Genomic DNA, 23,976 nt, shown 5'->3' on the forward strand with positions numbered 1-23,976 from the left:
TCAATCAATCAATGTTTATTTATATAGCCCCAAATCACAAATGTCTCAAAGGACTGCACAAATCATTACGACTACGACATCCTCGGAAGAACCCACAAAAGGGCAAGGAAAACTCACACCCAGTGGGCAGGGAGAATTCACATCCAGTGGGACGCCAGTGACAATGCTGACTATGAGAAACCTTGGAGAGGACATCAGATGTGGGCAACCCCCCCCCCCCCTCGAAGGGACCGAAAGCAATGGATGTCGAGCGGGTCTAACATGATACTGTGAAAGTTCAATCCATAGTGGCTCCAACACAGCCGCGAGAGTTCAGTTCAAAGCGGATCCAAGACAGCAGCGAGAGTCCCGTCCACAGGAAACCATCTCAAGCGGAGGCGGATCAGCAGCGTAGAGATGTCCCCAACCGATACAGGCGAGCGGTCCATCCTGGGTCTCGACTCTGGACAGCCAGTACTTCATCCATGGTCATCGGACCGGACCCCCTCCACAAGGGAGAGGGGGACATAGGAGAAAAAGAAAAGAAGCGGCAGATCAACTGGTCTAGAAAGGAGGTCTATTTAAAGGCTAGAGTATACAGATGAGTTTTAAGGTGAGACTTAAATGCTTCTACTGAGGTGGCATCTCGAACTGTTACCAGGAGGGCATTCCAGAGTACTGGAGCCCGAACGGAAAACGCTCTATAGCCCGCAGACTTTTTTTGGGCTCTAGGAATCACTAATAAGCAGGAGTCTTTTGAAGGCAGATTTCTTGCCGGGACATATGGTACAATACAATCGGCAAGATAGGATGGAGCTAGACCGTGTAGTATTTTATACGTAAGTAGTAAAACCTTAAAGTCACATCTTAAGTGCACAGGAAGCCAGTGCAGGTGAGCCAGTACAGGTATATATGTATGTATATATGTATATAAAGGTATATACAGTACAGGCGTAATGTGATCAAACTTTCTTGTTCTTGTCAAAAGTCTAGCAGCCGCATTTTGTACCAACTGTAATCTTTTAATGCTAGACATGGGGAGACCCGAAAATAATACGTTACAGTAATCGAGACGAGACGTAACAAATGCATGGATAATGATCTCAGTGTCTTTAGTGGACAAAATGGAGCGAATTTTAGCGATATTACGGAGATGAAAGAAGGCCGTTTTAGTAATGCTTTTAATGTGTGCCTCAAAGGAGAGAGTTGGGTCGAAGATAATACCCAGATTCTTTACCGAGTCGCCTTGTTTAATTGTTTGGTTGTCAAATGTTAAAGTTGTATCATTAAATAGAGGTCGGTGTCTAGCAGGACCGATAATCAGCATTTCCGTTTTTTTGGCGTTGAGTTGCAAAAAGTTAGCGGACATCCATTGTTTAATTTCATTGAGACACGTCTCCAGCTGACTACAATCCGGCGTGTTGGTCAGCTTTAGGGGCATGTAGAGTTGGGTGTCATCAGCATAACAGTGAAAGCTAATACCGTATTTGCGTATGATGTCACCTAGCGGCAGCATGTAGATGCTGAAGAGTGCGGGGCCAAGGACCGAACCCTGGGGAACTCCACGTTACCTTAACATAGTCCGAGGTCACATTGTTATGGGAGACGCACTGCATCCTATCAGTAAGATAAGAGTTAAACCAAGACAGGGCTGAGTCTGACATACCAATTCGTGTTTTGATACGTTCTAATAAAATAACATTGATTGATTGATTGATTGATTTAATCACAGTTCAAGAGTGTGATTAACCTGATTCAAAAAATGTATCAACCCAGAAAGGGACAAGCGGTTGAAAAAGAATGGATGGATGGATCATTTGACAGCCCTAATAATACCTTAACAATGACATTGCCATCAATTTCAAGCCATTCGTCTTCAATCTCATGAAAAACGAACCGCCTCCTCTAACTGACGATTGCGGAGCAGAACGGCAGAAAGGAGAGTCTTAAAAGTGATGAAGTGCGGTCACCAGTCCAACAGTGTGCAGACAAATGTCTCTCTAAAGGCCAAACGCGGGGAAGAATGCTCTGCTGCTGCTCTGCGGCTTTTGCCAAGCTGGAGCTGAAATAGACTTCAGGTCCCCCCGCCCCCCCTCCAAGAAATCAAACTGTCAGCCTGACAAGGCTGATAGAAAGAACATTATTTATGGTGCAAAGGTGCTTATGCAGTCTGGTGGTTTTGCAAGACTAGAGAAGCGAGGCGAGTCGACTGCTTACTTTTTTCCCCGGAATTGGGAATTTGCGGACGCGAGCTAGATAACGTGTTACGTTTCGTTTGATGAATTTACCGGAAGCCTTGGGCGTGCTCCTCGGGGGGCATGATGGTGGGCAGGAAGAGCTCCATGTTGCTGATGGCCTTCTGCATGGCCACGTCGAAAACGCACAGCAGGGGGCGCCACTCCTCCAGCATCTCCTTGGTGGAGGACGCCGGGAAATACCTGGTGGGAGTGAAGAGAGAAGAAGACATGTTGTAGCATACTTGCCAGCCCTCCCGGATTTTCCGGAAGACTCCCGAAATTCAGCGTCTCTCCCGTGAACCTCCTGGGACAAATTTTCTCCCGCCACGCCCCCTCCAGCTCCATGCGGACCCGAGTTAACGTCCTCCCAGCGCGGCAACAACACACAACAACAGCAGTCACGTTTTTGTCTGCCGTAAACAGCAATGTTGTGACACTCAAACAGGACAATACTGCCATCTACTGTGGATGCATATTCTTCTGTTGTTTGGATGCTTAACAGTAGCTTTGGATGATACTACAAATTTATGTATCGATCCAATACTAGGTAGTTACAGGATCATACAACATACTTGCCAATTCTCCCGGATTTTCCGGGAGACTCCCGAAATTCAGCGCCTCTCCCGTAAACCTCCTGGGACAAATTTTCTCCCGCCACGCCCCCTCCAGCTCCATGCAGACCCGAGTGACGTGTCGACAGCCTGTTTTCACGTCCGCTTTCCCACAATATAAACAGAGTGCCTGCCCAATTACATCATAACTGTAAACTGATCAAGGGCGAGTTGTTGGTTTCTTATGTGGGTTTATTGTTAGGCGGTCTCGTTAACGTCCTCCCAGCGCGGCAACAACACACATCAACAGCAGTCACGTTTTTGTCTGCCGTAAACAGCAATGTCGTGACACTCTTAAACAGGACAATACTGCCATCTACTGCGCATGCATATCCTTCTGTTGTTTGGATGCTTAATAGTAGCTTTGGATGATACCACAAATTTAGGTATCGATCCAATACCAGGTAATTACAGGATCATACACCATACTTGCCAACTCTCCCGGATTTTCCGGGAGACTCTCGAAATTCAGCGCCTCTCCCGAAAACCTCCTTGGACAAATTTTCTCCCGCCACGCCCCCTCCAGCTCCATGCAGACCCGAGTGACGTGTCGACAGCCTGTTTTCACGTCCGCTTTCCCACAAAATAAACAGAATGCCTGCCCAGTGACATTATAACTGTAAAATGATCGAGGGCGAGTTGTTGGTTTCTTATGTGGGTTTATTGTTAGGCGGTCTCGTTAACGTCCTCCCAGCGCGGCAACAACACACAACAACAGCAGTCACATTTTTGTCTGCCGTAAACAGCAATGTTGTGACACTCTTAAACAGGACAATACTGCCATCTACTTCGCATGCATATTCTTCTGTTGTTTGGATGCTTAACAGTAGTTTTGGATGATACCACAAATTTAAGTATCGATTCAATACCAGGTAATTACAGGATCATACACCATACTTGCCAACTCTCCCGGATTTTCCGGGAGACTCTCGAAATTCAGCGCCTCTCCCGTAAACCTCCCGGGACAAATTTTCTCCCGAAAATCTCCCGAAATTCAGGTGAAGCTGGAGGCCACGCCCACTTCAGCTCCATGCGGACCTGAGTGACGTGTCGACAGCCTGTTTTCACGTCCGCTTTACCGCAGTGCCTGCCCAATGACGTTATAACTGTAGAATGATCGAGGCCGAGTTCTTGGTTTCTTATGTGGGTTTTTGTTAGGCAGTCTCTTTAAAATTCCTCCCAGCGCGGTAGCAACACACAACAACAGCAGTCACGTTTCGGTCTGCCGTAAACAGCAATGTTGTGACACTGTTAAACAGGACAATACTGTCATCTACTGTGCATGCATATTCTTCTGTTGTTTGGATGCTTAACAGTAGCTTTGGATGATACCACACATTTAGGTATCGATCCAATACCAGGTAATTACAGGATCATACAACATACTTGCCAATTCTCCCGGATTTTCTGGGAGACTCTCGAAATTCAGCGCCTCTCCTGAAAACCTCCCGGGACAAATTTTCTCCCGAAATTCAGGCGGAGCTGGAGGCCACGCCCACTTCAGCTCCATGCGGACCTGAGTGACGTGTCGACAGCCTGTTTTCACGTCCGCTTTCCGCAGTGCCTGCCCAATGACGTTATAACTGTAGAATGATCGAGGGCGAGTTCTTGGTTTCTTATGTGGGTTTTTGTTAGGCAGTCTCTTTAAATTCCTCCCAGCGCGGTAACAACACACAACAACAGCAGTCACGTTTCGGTCTGCCGTAAACAGCAATGTTGTGACACTGTTAAACAGGACAATACTGCCATCTACTGTGCATGCATATGTGACAATAACATCTACGGCTTTTAGAGCAGTGGTTCTCAACCTTTTTTCAGAGATGTACCCCCTGTGAACATTTTTTTAATTCAAGTACCCCCGAATCAGAGCAAAGCACTTTTGGTTGAAAAAAAAAGATAAAGAAGTAAAATACAGCACTATGTCATCAGTTACTGATTTATTAAATTGTACAACAGTGCAAAATATTGCTCATTTGTAGTGGTCTTTCTTGAACTATTTGGGGAAAAAAGATATAAAAATAACTAAAAACTTGTTGAAAAATAAACAAGCGATTCAATTATAAATAAAGATTTCTAAACATACTGCGATGAGTCGGCGACTTGTCCAGGGTGTACACCGCCTTCCACCCGATTATAGCTGAGATAGGCAACAGCGCCACTCAAGGAAATAAGCGGTAGTAAATGGATAGCTGTAAATATACTCCTCCCCTCTTAACCACGCCCCCAACCAGGCCCCGCCCCCCGACCACGCCCCCCACCCCCCGAAATCGGAGGTCTCAAGGTTGGCAAGTACAGAATGTGAAACATGATGATGATGGGAGAAGATGGAACTTACGGTCTGCAGCTTTTGATCAAAGCCTTCAAAATGTGCTCCAATGAGCTATCAGGAAAGAAAATATTAAAGTTATTTTTTGTTGTGTGTGTGTGATGTTTTTGAACCAAACACGACTGACTTGGGGAACCAGATGAGTCCAAGATGCTCGGTTTTGGAGTGGACCACCTTCTCGAACTGCTGGTAGAGCGGTCGCCACGGCAACTGGAGGTCATCTCGTGAAAGCAGTTCCTTTTTCCTGTGTGGGGAGGACACGCGTTATTCCATGTTGGCCTGTTTGAAGAGCGGGTAAAGGACATCACCACATTTTAAGTGAAATATTAGCGCTGAGAATCTTTGGAAACTACTAGAATGGATTTGATTCTTGGGAGAAATTATTCAACTGGACTCTCACTATTATGTTAGATCCACTATGGACTGGACTCCCGCTATTATGTTAGATCCACTATGGACTGGACTCTCTACTATTAACTTACATGCACTATGGACTGGACTCTCGCTATTATGTTAGATCCACTATGGACTGGACTCTCACTATTATGTTGGATCCACTATGGACTGGACTCTCACTATTATGCTAGATCCACTATGGAATGGACTTTTACTATTATGTTAGATCCACTATGGACTGGACTCTCACTATTATGTTAGATCCACTATGGACTTAACTCTCACTATCATGTTAGATCCCCTATGGACTGGACTCTTACTATTATGTTAGATCCACTATGGACTGGACTCTCACTATTATGTGAGATCCACTATGGACTGGACTCTCACTATTATATGAGATCCACTATGGACTGGACTCCCACTATTATGTTAAATCCACTATGGACTGGACTCCTGCTATTATGTTAGATCCACTATAGACTGGACTCTCGCTATTATGTTGGATCCACTATGGACTGGACTGTCATTATTATGCTGGATCCACTATGGACTGGACTCTCACTATTATGTTAGATGCACTATGGACTGGATTCTCACTATTATGTTAGATCCACTATGGACTGGACTCTCACTATTATGCTAGATCCACTATGGACTGGACTCTCATTATTATGCTAGATCCACTATGGACTGGACCCCCGCTATTATGTTAGATCCACTATGGACTGGACTCTCACTATTATCTTAGATCCACTATGGACTGAACTCTCACACTATTATGTTAGATCCACTATGGAATGGACTTTTACTATTATGTTAGATCCACTATGAACTGGACTCTCACTATTATGTTAGATCCACTATGGACTGGACTCTCACTATTATGTTAGGTCCACTATGGACTGAACTCTCACAATATTATGCTAGATCCACTATGGACTGGACTCACACTATTATGTTAGATGCACTATGGACTGGACTCTCACTATTATGTTAGATCCACTATGGACTGGACTCACACTATTATGTTAGATCCACTATGGACTGGACTCCCGATATTATGTTAGATCCACTATGGACTGGACTCTCAGACTATTATGTTAGATCCACTATGGACTGGACTCTCAGACTATTATGTTAGATCCACTATGGACTGGACTCCCGCTATTATGTTAGATCCACTATGGACTGGACTCTCACTATTATGTTAGATCCACTATGGACTGGACTCTTAGACTATTATATTAGATCCACTATGGATTGGACTCTCACTATTATGTTGGATCCACTATGGACTGGCCTCTCGCAATATTATGTTAGATCCACTATGGACTGGACTCTCACGATTATGTTAGATCCACTATGGACTGGACTCTCACTATTATGTTAGATTCACTATGGACTGGACTCTCACTATTATGTTAGATCCACTATGGACTGGACTCTCACTATTATGTTAGATCCACTATGGACTGGACTCACACTATTATGTTAGATGCACTATGGACTGGACTCTCGCTATAATGTTAGATCCACTATGGACTGGACTCACACCATTATGTTAGATCCACTATGGACTGGACTCTCACTATTATGTTAGATCCACTATGGACTGGACTCCCCCTATCATGTTAGATCCACTATGGACTGGACTCTCACAATATCATGTTAGATCCACTATGGACTGGACTCCCACTATTATGTTAAATCCACTATGGACTGGACTCTCACTATTATGTGAGATCCACTATGGACTGGACTGTTACTATTATGTTAGATCCACTATGGACTGGACTCTCACTATTATGTTAGATCCACTATGGACTGGACTCCCGCTATTATGTTAGATCCACTATGGACTGGATTCTCACTATTATGTTAGATCCACTATGGACTGGACTCTCACTATTATGCTAGATCCACTATGGACTGGACTATCACTATTATGTTGGATCCACTATGGACTGGCCTCTCGCAATATTATGTTAGATCCACTATGGACTGGACTCTCACGATTACGTTGGATCCACTATGGACTGGATTGTCATTATTATGCTAGATCCACTATGGACTGGACTCTCGCTATTATGTTGGATCCACTATGGACTGGACTCTCACTATTATGTTGGATCCACTATGGACTGGACTGTCATTATTATGCTGGATCCACTATGGACTGGACTCCCGCTATTATGTTAGATGCACTATGGACTGGACTCTCACTATTATGTTGGATCCACTATGGACTGGACTGTCATTATTATGCTGGATCCACTATGGACTGGACTCTCGCTATTATGTTAGATCCACTATGGACTGGACTATCACTATTATGTTAGATCCACTATGGACTGGACTGTCACTATTATGTTAGATCCACTATGGACTGGACTCTCACTATCATGTTAGATCCACTATGGACTGGACTCCTCCTATCATGTTAGATCCACTATGGACTGGACTCTTACTATTATATGAGATCCACTATGGACTGGACTCTCACTATTATGTGAGATCCACTATGGACTGGACTCTCACTATTATGTGAGATCCACTATGGACTGGACTCTCACTATTATGTTAGATCCACTATGGACTGGACTCCCGCTATTATGTTAGATCCACTATGGACTGGACTCTCACTATTATGTGAGATCCACTATGGACTGGACTCTCACTATTATGTGAGATCCACTATGGACTGGACTCTCACTATTATGTTAGATCCACTATGAACTGGACTCCCGCTATTATGTTAGATCCACTATGGACTGGATTCTCACTATTATGTTAGATCCACTATGGACTGGACTCTCACTATTATGCTAGATCCACTATGGACTGGACTATCACTATTATGTTAGATCCACTATGGACTGGACTCTCACGATTATGTTGGATCCACTATGGACTGGATTGTCATTATTATGCTAGATCCACTATGGACTGGACTCTCGCTATTATGTTGGATCCACTATGGACTGGACTCTCGCTATTATGCTGGATCCACTATGGACTGGACTGTCATTATTATGCTGGATCCACTATGGACTGGACTCTCGCTATTATGTTAGATCCACTATGGACTGGACTCTCACTATTATGTTAGATCCACTATGGACTGGACTGTCACTATTATGTTAGATCCACTATGGACTGGACTCTCACTATTATGTTAGATCCACTATGGACTGGACTGTCATTATTATGCTGGATCCACTATGGACTGGACTCCCACTATTATGTTAAATCCACTATGGACTGGACTCCTGCTATTATGTTAGATCCACTATAGACTGGATTCTCACTATTATGTTGGATCCACTATGGACTGGACTGTCATTATTATGCTGGATCCACTATGGACTGGACTCTCACTATTATGTTGGATCCACTATGGACTGGACTGTCATTATTATGCTGGATCCACTATGGACTGGACTCTCACTATTATGTTAGATCCACTATGGACTGGACTCTCACTATTATGTTAGATCCACTATGGACTGAACTCTCACAATATTATGTTAGATCCACTATGGACTGGACTCTCACTATTATCTTAGATCCACTATGGACTGGACTCTCACTATTATCTTAGATCCACTATGGACTGAACTCTCACAATATTATGTTAGATCCACTATGGACTGGACTCTCACTATTATCTTAGATCCACTATGGACTGGACTCTCACTATTATCTTAGATCCACTATGGACTGAACTCTCACAATATTATGTTAGATCCACTATGCACTGGACTCTCACTATTATGTTAGATCCACAAGGGACTGGACTCTCACAATATTATGTTGGATCCACTATGGACTGGACTGTCATTATTATGCTAGATCCACTATGGACTGGACTCACACTATTATGTTAGATGCACTATGGACTGGACTCTCACTATTATGTTAGATCCACTATGGACTGGACTCTCGCTATTATGTTAGATCCACTATGGACTGGAATCACACTATTATGTTAGATCCACTATGGACTGGACTCCCGCTATTATGTTAGATCCACTATGGACTGGACTCTCACTATTATGCTAGATCCACTATGGACTGGACTCTCATAATGCGCCACACATTTTCGATGGGAGACAGGTCTGGACTGCAGGCGAGCCAGGAAAGTACCCGCACTATTTTTTTTACGAAGCCACGCTGTTATAACACGTGCTGAATGTGGCTTGGCATTGTCTTGCTGAAATAAGCAGGGGCGTCCATGAATAGATGACAACATATGTTGTTCCAAAACCTGTATGTACCTTTCAGCATTAATGGTGCCTTCACAGATGTGTAAGTTACCCATGTCTTGGGCACTAATGCACCCCCATACCATCACAGATGCTGGCTTTTGAACTTTGCGTCGATAACAGTCTGGATGGTGTTACTCTTTGGTCCGGATGACCACTTAAAAGGCCTACTGAAAGCCACTACTAGCGACCACACAGTCTGATAGTTTATATATCAATGATGAAATATTAACATTGCAACACATGCCAATACGGCCTTTTTAGTTTACTAAATTGCAATTTTAAATTCCCCCCAAAACGTCGCGGTATGATGACGCGTGCGTTTGACGTCTCGGGTTGTAGCGGAAATTATTTTCCAGCCCGATCCAAGCTATAAGTAGTCTGCTTTAATCGCATAATTACACAGTATTTTGGACATCTGTGTTTGCTGAATCTTTTGCAATTTGTTCAATTAATAATGGAGACGTCAAAGAAGAAAGATGTAGGTGGGAAGCTTTTAGCCTTTAGCCACACAAACACATGACCTTGTTTAAAATTCCCGAAGGTGAAGCTTTACTATGGATCAGAGCGGTCAAGCGAACATGGATCCCGACCACATGTCAACCGGCAGGTTTCGGTGAGAAAATGGTGGTAATAAGTCGGCTCTTAACGTAGTTATGAGCGGAGCTTGCGTCCTCCTGCAGCTGCGGACTATTACCTACCCCCACCGGAGACACTGGCGGTCACCACACCTATGGCCACACCCCTCCGACTTTCAGGTACTATATAATCTCACTAAAACACTAGTAACACAATAGGCAGATAAGGGATTATCCTAGTAAATGTGTCTAATAACATCTGACTCGCTCCCACTGCCTGTCTTTTTTTTCTTCTTTTTTTCCTAGTCCTTCACTCTTACTATCCTCATCCACAAATCTTTCATCCTCGCTCAAATTAATGGGGAAATTGTCGCTTTCTCGGTCCGAATCGCTCTTGCTGCTGGTGGCCATGATTGTAAACAATGTGAGGATGTGAGGAGCTCCACAACCCGTGACGTCACGCGCACATCGTCTGCTACTTCCGGTACAGGCAAGGCTTTTTTATTAGCGACCGAAAGTTGCGAACTTTATCGTGGATGTTCTCTACTAAATCCTTTCAGCAAAAATATGGCGAAATGATCAAGTATGACACATAGAATGGAGCTGCTATCCCCGTTTAAATAAGAAAATCTCATTTCAGTCGGCCTCCACTTAAATAGTTTCAGCTGCCTCAGTGTGCTTTGAACCAATGATAGGCTAGCAAAAGATGATCTCATCTCGTCTTTTGTCATCTCATCTCCAATATGTCATGTTTAAATTAACATATTTAAATATTGCGCCTAAAAATCCAACAGAGGAACTTTTAAACACAAATGATTCCACCAATGATATCGTTTGTTCTGATCTAATACGTCTAAGACAGGGGTGCCCATTACGTCGATCGCGAGCTACCAGTCGACCGCGGGGGGTGAGTCAGTCGATCTCCAGCCAGGCTTTTAAAAAAAAATAGACCTAAAAATGAGTGATCATCAATCTTCACCAAGACGTCACTTAAATGACATTCACGGTACCGGAGGGTCTTGTGAGATGACGCTGGCTGCTGCAAGATCATTATTATGAAAATATGACCGAGAGGAAGGCCAGAAACACTTTTTATTTCAACAGACTCTCGCGCCGTACCTTCCGTCAAAACTCTAAAGGCCGACTGCACATTTCCTATCTTCACAATAAAAGCCCTGCTTCATGCTGCCTGCGCTAACTAAATACAGAGTCTCGGAAAACTGGCGTGCACAAGCGATCCCTCAGAAAGCTGGCGTGCACATGACTTGTGCACAGCAGCTTTCCGAGACTCTTATTTTGTTAGCGCAGGCAGCATGAAGCAGGGCTTTTATTGTGAAGATAGGAAATGTGCAGTCGGCCTTTAGAGTTTTGACGGAAGGGACGGCGCGAAAGTCTGTTGAAATAAAAAGTGTTTCTCGCCTTCCTCTCTGTCATTTTTTCATAATAATGAACTGGCAGCAGCCAGCGTCATCTCACAAGACCCTCGGGTGCCGTGAATGTCAATCAAGCAAGCTACGGAATTTGCCGCCAATCTTTTTCTTGTAAAATGTATGGAAGCTGGATGAATTAGATGCCAAAAACCAACCACTTTCATGTGGTATTGTACAGAAAGGACAACTTTTTTTTCTCCTCCATTTGAAAATGTGGGCGTTATCATCATTACTGTCTGATTCCAATCAATGCAAGTCATCAGAATCAGGTAATACACCAACTTATATTCTTGTCTTTGTGAAATAAAGACATCTATATGTGTTACACATGCTTGTATTATCATTAAACACATTTAACTTGTTTACAAAAATGTCTCTTTCATAAATAAATAAATATAAATGATATATATAAATGAGGTAGATCCCCTCGAGTTGGTCAATTGAAAAGTAGCTCGCCTGCAGAAAAAGTGTGGGCACCCCTGGTCTATGACTACAAGAGCAGTGACTTCTCACAGCCCAAGTGAGTTTTAAATGAAAATAAAAAGGCAGCTTTTCACGTTAATTGCCATAAACAAAACAACGGCTTATTGCTTTTGCCTCCGCCGTACTCATTTTCCAAGTTCTGCCCTGCAGTTTCCAGCATAAATCCTGCTAATCGCAGTTAATAAAAAAAAAAAAAAAAAGCTCACGTCCTCCCAGCTACACACACTCTCTGGAGGACAGAGAGCTCCAGACAATTCAATAAGCCTGACGATCGGAAGGAAAGTTACGGTGTAGAGCATGGATGTCAAACTCTGGCCTGCGTGCCTTTGAGGCAATAATAAAATAACATTACAGCTGTCCTGCCGTTATCTACACAGCAGCGGTGCCGCTGTAACACCGCAATTTCTCACACTTGCCAATCCTTCCGAAGTTCAGTGTCCCTCCCAAAAATCTCCCAGGGCAAGCATTCTCCAGATTTTCACCCGGACAACAATATTGAGGGCCTTTAGCATTCTCTACAACCTGTCGTCACGTCCGCATTTCCTCCATACAAACAGCGTGCAGGCCCACTCGCAAAATATATGCGGCTATTACACACACATAAGTGAATGCAAGGCATACTTGGTCTACAGCCATACAGGTCACACTGAGGGTGGCCGTACAAACAACTTTACAACTGTTACAAATACGCGCCACACTGTGAACTCACACCAAACAAGAATGACAAACACATTTCGGGAGAACATCTGCACTGTAACATAACATAAGCACAACAAAACAAATACCCAGAACCCCTTGCAGCACTAACTCTTTCGGGACGCTACAATATATTTTGATATTTACCTCAGAAGGCTGCAAGTAGAAAAGAGGCATTACATTTGTATTTAATTTTAATTTGAAAAGCCATTGATATTTTTTAATTATTATTATTATTATTAAAGTTCGATTTTGCATGTCACTAAAGTTATATAAGCCTTGTTTGTTCAATGTTCAATGCAATTGTTTGGGTCCCTATTAAAAGGTTAATCATTTCGGGAGAACATCTGCACTGTAACATAAACAACAAAACAAATACCCAGAACCCCTTGCAGCACTAACTCTTTCGGGACGCTACAATATATTTTGAGCTTCCTTCCACTTCCAAAGACATGCACCTGGGGATAGGTTGATTGGCAACACTAAAATTGGCCCTAGTGTGTGAATGTTGTCTGTCTATCTGTGTTGGCCCTGCGATGAGGTGGCGACTTGTCCAGGGTGTACCCCGCCTTCCGCCCGATTGTAGCTGAGATAGGCGCCAGCGCCCCCCGCGACCCCGAAAGGGAATAAGCGGTAGGAAATGGATGGACCTCAGAAGGCTACAAGTAGAAAAGAGGCATTACATTTGTATTCAATTTTAATTTGAAAAGCCATTGATATTTTTTTAATTATTATTATTATTATTATTATTAAAGTTCGATTTTGCATGTCACTAAAGTTATATAAGCCTTTTTTGTTCAATGTTCAATGCAAAACTTGTATGGGTCCCTATTAAAAGGTTAATCATTTCGGGAGAACATCTGCACTGTAACATAAAATAAACACAACAAAACAAATACCCAGAACCCCTTGCAGCACTAACTCTTTCGGGACGCTACAATATATTTTGAGCTTCCTCCCACTTCCAAAGACATGCACCTGGGGATAGGTTGATTGGCAACACTAAAATTGGCCCTAGTGTGTGAATGTTGTCTGTCTATCTGTGTTGGCCCTGCGATGAGGTGGCGACTTGTCCAGGGTGTACCCCGCCTTCCGCCCGATTGTAGCTGAGATAGGCGCCAGCGACCCCGAAAGGGAATAAGTGGTAGAAAATGGATGGACCTCAGAAGGCTGCAAGTAGAAAAGAGGCATTACATTTGTATTTAATTTTAATTTGAAAAGCCATTGATATTTTTTAATTATTATTATTATTATTAAAGTTCGATTTTGCATGTCACTAAAGTTATATAAGCCTTGTTTGTTCAATGTTCAATGCAAAACTTGTTTGGGTCCCTATTAAAAGGTTAATCATTTCGGGAGAACATCTGCACTGTAACATAACAAACACAACAAAACAAATACCCAGAACCCCTTGCAGCACTAACTTTTTCGGGACGCTACAATATATTTTGAGCTTCCTCCCACTTCCAAGAACATACACCTGGGGATAGGTTGATTGGCAACACTAAAATTGGCCCTAGAGTGTGAATGTGAGTGTGAATGTTGTCTGTCTATCTGTGTTGGCCCTGCGATGAGTTGGCGACTTGTCCAGGGTGTACCCCGCCTTCCGCCCGATTGTAGCTGAGATAGGCGCCAGCGCCCCCCGCGACCCCGAAAGGGAATAAGCGGTAGGAAATGGATGGATGGATGGACTTCAGAAGGCTGCAAGCGGAAAAGAGGCATTACATTTGTATTTAATTTTAATTTGAAAAGCCATTGATATTTTTTAATTATTATTATTATTATTAAAGTTCGATTTTGCATGTCACTAAAGTTATATAAGCCTTGTTTGTTCAATGTTCAATGCAAAACTTGTATGGGTCCCTATTAAAAGGTTAATCATTTCGGGAGAACATCTGCACTGTAACATAAAATAAACACAACAAAACAAATACCCAGAACCCCTTGCAGCACTAACTCTTTCGGGACGCTACAATATATTTTGAGCTTCCTCCCACTTCCAAAGACATGCACCTGGGGATAGGTTGATTGGCAACACTAAATTGGCCCTAGTGTGGGAATGTTGTCTGTATATCTGTGTTGGCCCTGCGATGAGGTGGCGACTTGTCCAGGGTGTAACCCGCCTTCCGCCCGATTGTAGCTGAGATAGGCTCCAGCGCCCCCCGCGACCCCGAAAGGGAATAAGCGGTAGAAAATGGATGGACCTCAGAAGGCTGCAAGTAGAAAAGAGGCATTACATTTGTATTTAATTTTAATTTGAAAAGCCATTGATATTTTTTAATTATTAAAGTTCGATTTTGCATGTCACTAAAGTTATATAAGCCTTGTTTGTTCAATGTTCAATGCAAAACTTGTTTGGGTCCCTATTAAAAGGTTAATCATTTCGGGAGAACATCTGCACTGTAACATAACATAAGCACAACAAAACAAATACCCAGAACCCCTTGCAGCACTACTTCTTTCAGGACGCTACAATATATTTTGATATTTACCTCAGATATTTACCCTGCAAGTAGAAAAGAGGCATTACATTCGTATTTAATTTTAATTTGAAAAGCCATTGATATTTTTTAATTATTATTATTATTATTTGAAGTTCGATTTTGCATGTCAGTAAAGTTATATAAGCCTTGTTTGTTCAATGTTCAATGCAAAACTTGTTTGGGTCCCTATTAAAAGGTTAATTTGTTCAGTTTTAAATTTTGGCCCACTCTGTATTTGAGTTTGACACCCCTGGGTTAGAGCAATGGATTGAGTCGGCTCCATCTCGCCGCTGTGAGGTCTGGCGCTTAATATTAAATCTTTGACGTCTGCATTACGACGCTGGCGTGGTGATGGATGCGGTCGTCGCGGAAACAACTTTCAAAGGCCATGTGATGAATGTTGACGTGGCGGCAGCCAAGACGTCTGATTTGAGGAAGGCAATAAGCAGAGACAGGGTGCTCATGGAGCACAGGTGTCAAACTCAAGGCCCCAAGGGCCAAATATGGCCTGCAACATCATTTTATCTGGCCCGCAATCAGCTGGAAATTATATAATAATAATAAATAATAATGGATTAGATTTATATTGCTCTTTTCTAGACACTCAAAGCGCTTCACAGAGAAGTGTGAACCCGTCCTTCATTTACACCAAGTGGTGGTAAGCTACGTTTGTAGCCATAACTGCCCTGGGGTAGACCGGTGGTTCTCAACCTTTCTTCAGTGATGTACCCCCTGTGAACATTTTTTTTTTAATTCAAGTACCCCCTAATGCAGGGGTCGGGAACCTTTTTGGCTGAAAGAGCCAAGAAGCCAAATATTTTAAAATGTATTTCCCTAAGAGCCATATAATATTTTTTTTATCACTGAACACAACTAAACGCGTGCATTTTTAAATAAGACCAACATTTCCAGAGTATAATAAGTCTCTTATTCTTTGGAATAACGTTGTTATTCTGAAGCTAACTGTGGAGGGGGCGTGGCCTGCGGGCCTGCAGCAAAGCGGGATGTTGCCAGGACCGGCCCCGAAATCAGCGACAGGTGCGTAGATGGCCCACCTGGGCCTTTTTTATCTAATCACCTGTCGCTCTGTTATAAGCAGCAGCCAAGAGGAGGGACAGGGTTGGGGCTGGAGCCAGAGCGCGAGTGAGGACGAAAGAGAAAAAGACAATTGCTGTAAAGCAACTGAGAGAAAAATAAAATAAAACAATATTGTCACCCTAAAACAGGCTCTTGGTGGTCTGAAGAACCCCCAGGAGGGCAAACCCCAAACTAACCAATAATAAATAAATTAATTCTTACCATTAACGCAACTTCTTGAACATAAAAATGCATGAGAATGTTTTATATTTTGAACGTTGTTTTTAACACTGTGATTACAAGTGGAATTATTCATCACTTATCCTGTTAAGCAAAGTCAGCTCAGATTTATCCGAGAGCCAGATGCAGTCATCAAAAGAGCCACATCTGGCTCTAGAGCCATAGGTTCCCTACCCCTGCACTAATCAGAGCAAAGGATTTTCGGTTGAAAAAAAGAAAGAAGTAAAATACAGCACTATGTCATCAGTTTCGGATTTATGAAATTGTATAACAGTGCAAAATGTTGCTCATTTGTAGTGGTCTTTCTTGAACTATTTGGAAAAAAAGATATAAAAATAACTAAAAACTTGTTGAAAAATAAACAAGTGATTCGATTATAAATTAAAGCTGCAAGCAGCGTTGGTCGGGTACGCCTTTGGCTGCTGCCCCCGAGACCCACGGCCGGATAAGCGTTAGAAGACGCCTTGGAGCCACTATTTTGAGAATCTAATGCATTGTGAAAGTAATGCAGTTGTTGTATTGAAGTGAAAATATCAAACTTCCTGTTGATTTTTTGCTAAAGTATGTTAATTATTAAAATGTAGGTCTAAGTGAGACCTACATAGTGTTGTTTGTTTCATGTCTCTGACATTCCTACCGGAAGTTACAAGCAGTTTTGTCTGTGTTTTCTTCCTAGGAGCAGTTTGTCCGTGTTGTAATCCTAGCGGGGCGGTAGAGCGCAATTTTGAGTTTTGAGGTTAGGTTTTTTCATCAGATCGCAATTTTTGCCAGACCTGATGTGTGTGTCAAGTTTGGTGAGTTTAGAAGCATTTTAAGGGGGTCAAATAACAGCTCAAAGAGGCAAAAATGACATTTTTTAGGAGACTTTGCACAGGGGTTCTTTGAAGGCACGTAAAATCAAAACCTGAGAAGTTATCAAAACTCTGTTCTATACTTTTAATCAGAAGGGTTCAATCTCTCTCCTGTGCGAGTTTGAAGCCAAAACAAAAAAACGCACTCAGAGGAGATAAGGTTTGAAGAAAGGTGACCGGTTTTTACAAAACTTTTGTTTTGAAGGGGGGATTGCAAACTTCCTGTTGATTTTTGTTGGGGGTTGTCAATCTATGAAATGTAGGTCTAAGCGAGACCTACATAGAGGTTTTTGTTTCATGTCTCTCCGACATTCTTACCGGAAGTTACAAGCAATTTTGTCTGTTTTCTTCCTAGGAGCAGTTTTTTCAGTGTTTTATTCAAAAATAGCGCTAGAACGCAATTTTGAGTTTTGGAGTTTGGTTTTTTTTCATTAGATCGCAATATTCGCCAGTCCTTATGTGTGCGCCAAGTTTGGTGACTTTTGAAGCATTTTAAAGGGGTCAAATTACAGCGCAAAGAGGCAAAAATTGGGTGTAAGTCAGACCTACATAGGAGTTTTTGTTTCATGTCGCTATGACATTCCTAACAGAAGTTACATGCAGTTTTGTCTGTAATTTTTTGTCCTAGGGGTCGCTAGAGCGCAATTTTCATTTTGGGGGATTGGTTGCTTAATATGTTGGGAAGGTTTGCTATAGCGACGTGTGTGTCAAATTTGGTGAGTTTTGAAGCATGTTAAGGGGGTCAAATTACAGCGCGTAGGTGCGGAATAATAATAAAACACAGCAGTTTCAATAGGGTCCTTGGCCCATGGCAAAGGACTCCACAGGAGTCCTTTGCCATGGGCCAAGGACCCTAATAAAGATTTCTACACATAGAAGTAATCATCAACTTAAAGTGCCCTATTTGGGGCTTGTAATAGAGATCCATCTGGATTCATCAACTTAATTCTAAACATTTATTTTCAAAAAAATAAATATTTATGGAACATGTCCACAAAAAAATCTGGCTGTCAACACTGAATATTGCATTGTTGCATTTTTTTCCCCCACAGTTTATGAACTTAAATTCATATTTTGTTGAAGTATTATTCAATAAATATATTTATAAAGGATTTTTGAATTGTTGCTATTTTTAGAATATTTGTAAAAAATCTCACGTACCCCCATTTGAGAACCCCTGGGGTAGACTGATGCAAGCGCCACCCGACCACCCATCATTTATTCACCAGTGTGAGCGGCACCGGCGGGGAAAGGGTGAAGCGTCCTGCCCAAGGACACAACGGCAGGGATCTGGCAAGGCTGCTCTACCAAACATGCCATGCTGACGATATGTGTCAATAAAGTACATCATATTTTCTCACTAAATGTAATTGATTTTTTTTGCATTTTGACAGAAAAATTATATGTACTGCTTGAAATTGCATAGTCACACACCTTTTGAACTTTAATAAAACAGTCCATTAAAACAGTATATTATCTAGGGGTGTGGGAAAAAAATCGATTCGAATTCAAATCTCCATTCTCACGTTGTATGATTCAGTAACGATTCTATTTTTATTTTTTTTCTTTGTCATGAAAAAGGGATGTTTTTGTCATGAAAGAGGGAGGTTTTTGTGGTTGGTGCACTAATTGTAAGTGTATGTTGTGTTTTTTTATGTTGGTTTAATAAAAATAAAAAATAAAAAATGTTATTTTTATTTTTTTAAAGAAAAATTAATAAAACATTATTCTGCGGCCCGGTGGTTGGGGACCACTGCCTTGGATGGGACTGTATTAAAAAGCGACATCAATCTCTAAAAGATATCACCACATGGGCTTAGGAACACTTCAGAAAACCACTGTCACTAAATACAGTTGGTCGCTACATCTGTAAGTGCAAGTTAAAGCTCTACTATGCAAAGCGAAAGCCATTTATCAACAACATCCAGAAACGCCGCCGGCTTCTCTGGGCCCCGAGATCATCTAAGATGGACTGATGCAAAGTGGAAAAGTGTTCTGTGGTCTGACGAGTCCACATTTCAAATTGTTTTTGGAAATATTCGACATCGTGTTATCCGGACGAAAGGGGAAACGAACCATCCAGACTGTTATAGACGCAAAGTTCAAAAGCCAGCATCTGTGATGGTATGGGGGTACATTAGTGCCCAAGGCATGGGTAACTTACACATCTGTGAAGGCACCATTAATGCTGAAAGGTACCTACAGGTTTTGGAACAACATATGATGCCATCTATTCATGGACACCCCTGCTTATTTCAGCAACACAATGCCAAGCCACATTCAGCACGTGTTACAACAGCGTGGCTTCGTAAAAAAGAGAGTGCAGGTACTTTCCTGGCCCGCCTGCAGTCCAGACCTGTCTCCCATCGAAAATGTGTGGCGCGTTATGAAGCGTAAAATACGACACCGGAGACCCCGGACTGTTGAAGGACTGAAGCTCTACATAAAACAAGAATGGGAAAGAATTCCACTTTCAAAGCTTCAACAATTAGTTTCCTCAGTTCCCAAACGTTTATTGAGTGTTGTTAAAAGAAAAGGTGATGTACAAACCCCGTTTCCATACGAGTTGGGAAATTGTGTTGGATGTAAATCATTTTCAACCCATATTCAGTTGAATATGCTACAAAGACAACATATTTGATGTTCAAACAGATAAACATTTTTTTTGTGTGCAAATAATCATTAACTTTAGAATTTGATGCCAGCAACACATGACAAAGAAGTTGGGAAAGGTGGCAATAAATACTGATTAAGTTAAGGAATGTTCATCAAACACTTATTGGGAACAACCCACAGGTGTGCAGGCTAATTGGGAACAGGTGGGTGCCATGATTGGGTATAAAAACAGCTTCCCAAAAAATGCTCAGTCTTTCACAAGAAAGGATGGGGCGAGGTACACCCCTTTGTCCACAACTGCGTGAGCAAATAGTCAAACAGTTTAAGAACAAAGTTTCTCAAAGTGCAATTGCAAGAAATTTAGGGATTTCAACATCTACGCTCCATAATATCATCAAAAGGTTCAGAGAATCTGGAGAAATCACTCCACGTAAGCGGCATGGCCGGAAACCAACATTGAATGACCGTGACTTTCTATCCCTCAGACGTATCAAAAACCGACATCAATCTCTAAAGGATATCACCACATGGGCTCAGGAACACGTCAGAAAACCACTGTCACTAAATAAAGTTGGTCGCTACATCTGTAAGTGCAAGTTAAAGCTCTACTATGCAAAATGAAAGCCATTTATCAACAACACCCAAAAACGCCGCCGGCTTCGCTGAGCCCCAGGTCATTATTCAATAAATATATTTATAAAAGATTTTTGAATTGTTGCTATTTTTAGAATATTTAAAAAAAAAAAATCTAACGTACCCTTTGGCATACCTTCAAGTACTCCCAGAGGTACGCGTACGCCCACGGCTGCTCTACCAGCCATGCCATGCTGAAGATGTATCAATAATGAGGAATGCTCATCAAACACTTATTTAGAACATCCCACAGGTGTGCAGGCTAATTGGGAACAGGTGGGTGCTGAGATCATTATCCATGCGTTTTTAAAGTCTCGTCTCGATTACTGTAAGGTATTATTTTCGGGTCTCCCCATGTCTAGCATTAAAAGATTACAGTTGGTACAAAATGCGGCTGCTAGACTTTTGACAAGAACAAGAAAGTTTGATCACATTACGCCTGTACTGTATATACCTTTATATACATATATACATACATATATACCTATACTGTATATACCTTTATATACATACATATATACCTATACTGTATATACCTTTATATACATATATACATACATATATACCTGTACTGTATATACCTTTATATACATATATACATACATATATACCTGTACTGGCTCACCTGCACTGGCTTCCTGTGCACTTAAGATGTGACTTTAAGGTTTTACTACTTACGTATAAAATACTACACGGTCTAGCTCCATCCTATCTTGCCGATTGTATTGTACCATATGTCCCGGCAAGAAATCTGCCTTCAAAGGACTCCGGCTTATTAGTGATTCCCAAAGCCCAAAAAAAGTCTGCGGGCTATAGAGCGTTTTCATTTCGGGCTCCAGTACTCTGGAATGCCCTCCCGGTAACAGTTCGAGATGCCACCTCAGTAGAAGCATTTAAGTCTCACCTTAAAACTCATTTGTATACTCTAGCCTTTAAATAGACCTCCTTTTTAGACCAGTTGATCTGCCGCTTCTTTTCTTTCTCCTATGTCCCCTCCTCCCTTGTGGAGGGGGTCCGGTCCGATCCGGTGGCCATGTACTGCTTGCCTGTGTATCGGCTGGGGACATCTCTGCGCTGCTGATCCGCCTCCGCTTGGGATGGTTTCCTGTGAACGAGACTCTCGCTGCTGTGTTGAATCCGCTTTGGACTGGACTCTCGCGACTGTGTTGGATCCATTATGGATTGAACTTTCACAGTATCATGTTAGACCCGCTCGACATCCATTGCTTTCCTCCTCTCCAAGGTTCTCCTAGTCATCATTGTCACCGACGTCCCACTGGGTGTGAGTTTTTCCTTGCCCTTATGTGGGCCTACCGAGGATGTCGTAGTGGTTTGTGCAGCCCTTTGAGACACTAGTGATTTATGGCTATATAAGTAAACATTGATTGATTGATTGATGATTATTTGCAACAAAAAAATTGTTTTTATCAGTTTGAACATCAAATATGTTGTCTTTGTAGCATATTCAACTGAATATGGCTTGAAAAGGATTTGCAAATCATTGTATTCTGTTTATATTTACATCTAACACAATTTCCCAACTCATATGGAACCGGGGTTTGTAGGTTTGTTGGGTTGAACACACAATTGTCGCACCCACTTGAGGAGCTGAATGAGCAGCCGGGCGTAGTTCTGCATCATGTGGGGCTCCAGGTCCGGCATGGTGACCAAGTCATACAGCAGCTTGATGAACAGAACATGATCGTCCTTGCTGAACCTTCTGCCGTAGAGTTTCAGAAACCTGGAGGGGAAGGAAAGGAGAGGTCATGTGACCAGTGGGCCGGACCAATCAGATGATCACTTTCCCGTTTAGCTATATTGACAAAAACGCGGCTAAGTTGACATGGTGTCAAAATGTTGGCGTGAAAACAAAATAGGGCCCGCGGACCTCATGCGGCCCATTAAGATTTTCAATCTGGCCCACCGGACGTTCTACATATTTTTTTTGTACCTTTTACAATCAAAACATAATGAAGAGCAGTGCTGTTTTTAAATTACCGTACTTCTTACAATAAAACACAATCAAAAAATTAAATTAAGCTAAAAATTACATTTCACAGTTAGCTGAACGCTCATTTTTTTAAGTGTACGTTTTATTATTTTTACAATCTACATAATTTCGATTTTTAATCTAATAATTTCGTATTCCTTTTTTTTTTTACTTCATAATTATTTCTCATAATTCTGACTTTTTTTCATCATAATTCTGACTTTTTATTATTCCTACAATTTAGATTCTTAATCTCCTAATTTAGATTTTTAATCGCGTAATTTTGAAATTTTTTTACCTCATAATTTTGACTTTACCTCATGGTTCCGGCTATTTACAATCATCTTTATGATTTTTTATCCCATAATTTTGTTTTGTTATTCCTACAATCTAGATTCCTAATTTTGAATTTTAATCTAATAATTTCAAATATTTTTCTTACCTCATAACTATTTCTCATAGTTTCGACTTAATCTCATAATTCCGATTTTTTAAAATCACAATTATGATTTTTTATCCCATAATTTTGTTTTATTATTCCTAAAATCTAAATTCTTAATCTCCTAATTTTGATTTTTAATCACATAATTCCATTTTTTTTTAATCATAATTACTTTTTAATCCTATGATTGTGTTTTATTATTTCTACAATGTAGATTTGTAATCTTGTAATTTAGATTTTTAATCTCCTAATTTCAAATTAATTTTTTTACCTCATAATTATTTCTCATAGTTTCAACTTTATCTCATAATTACGACTTTTTTTTTTTTTTTTAAACGAAATTATGACCTATCCCATAATTGTGTTTTATTATTCCTACACTCTAGATTGATAATCTCCTAATTTGGATTTTTTACTTCTTAATCATTTCTCATAATTTCAACTTTATTTTATAATTTAAACTTTTTTTAAATCATAATTATGACTTTTCATCCAATAATTTTGTTTCATTATTCCTACAATATAGATTCTTAATCTCCTATTTTTGATTTGTAATTTCATAATTTCAAATTATTCTTTTACCTCATAATTTCGACTCTCATAATTCCGATTTTTTTTAATCATAATTATGACTTTTTAT

General features: G+C 41.3%; 1 pseudogene; it reads right to left on the reverse strand.

The window, feature by feature from the left end:
• The window catches only part of LOC133557227 (proteasome activator complex subunit 4B-like), a 199,170-nt pseudogene that overhangs the window by 131,292 nt on the left and 43,902 nt on the right, over positions 1-23,976 (reverse strand).

Source organism: Nerophis ophidion, linkage group LG08 (assembly GCF_033978795.1).
Source record: "Nerophis ophidion isolate RoL-2023_Sa linkage group LG08, RoL_Noph_v1.0, whole genome shotgun sequence".
Taxonomy (NCBI): domain Eukaryota; kingdom Metazoa; phylum Chordata; class Actinopteri; order Syngnathiformes; family Syngnathidae; genus Nerophis; species Nerophis ophidion.